Consider the following 1,009-nt stretch of genomic DNA (forward strand, 5'->3'; position numbering starts at 1 on the left):
TGCGTTCCTGCCCAAAAATAGCCCTGATCCTCACCAATAAGAGAAGAAGAAGAGACTGGCTTTATACACCACCCTTCACTACCCGAAGGAGTCTCAGAGTGGCTTGCAGTCTCCTTTCCCTTCCCCTCCCCACAACAGACACCCTGTGAGGAAGGTGGGGCTGAGAGAGAACTGAGAGAACTGCTCGTGAGAGGACAGCTCTGAGAGAACTGTGACTGATCCACGGTCACGCCAGCAGCTGCATGTGGAGGAGCGGGGAATCAAACCCAGTTCTCCCAGATTAGAATCCGCTGCTCTTAACCACTACACCAAAGTGGGTTCGCTTGGCACAGCATGAGATCCCACTTAGTTATGTTCTTGAGTAGACTCTCAAGATACCATCTATGCCTGTGCGGAGAAGGAAATTATAACAGTTGCAGGGTGTGTGTGTGTGTGTGGGGGGTATTGGGAGTAGTTCTCTACAGCAGGGTTGCCAATGATAGGTTGCAAAATTCCTGGAGATTTGAGGATGAAGCCTGGGGAGTGTAGGGTTTGGGGAGGGAAGGACCTCAGTGGGGTAGAATGCCAGAGAGGCCACCGTCCAAAGCAGCCATTTTCTCCAGGGGGACTGACCTCTGTTGTTTGGAGGCCAGTTGTAATTCCAGGAGATATCCAGCCACTCACACCGAGGTTGGAAACCCTTCAGTTTGGTGTAGTCTGGGAACACCGGGTTTGATTCCCCATTCCTCCACATGCACCTTCTGAGGTGACCTTGGGTCAGTCATAAGTCCTTTCAGTGCTGTTCTCTCAAGACCAGTCCTCGAAAGAGCTCTCTCGGCCCCACCACAAGGTGTCTGTTGTGGGGAGGGGAGGAGAAGGGAGATTGTAAATCGCTCTGAGAATCCTTCAGGTAGTGAAGGGCGGGCTATAAATCCAGTCTCTCTCTTCTCTTCTTCTTCCTTAACAGGGGAATGGAATTATTTATATATAGGGCTGCCAAGTCCACCCGGGGGGCGGAAATCCCCCCGCC

Source organism: Gekko japonicus, unplaced genomic scaffold (assembly GCF_001447785.1).
Source record: "Gekko japonicus isolate JY-2015 unplaced genomic scaffold, Gekko_japonicus_V1.1 scaffold614, whole genome shotgun sequence".
Taxonomy (NCBI): domain Eukaryota; kingdom Metazoa; phylum Chordata; class Lepidosauria; order Squamata; family Gekkonidae; genus Gekko; species Gekko japonicus.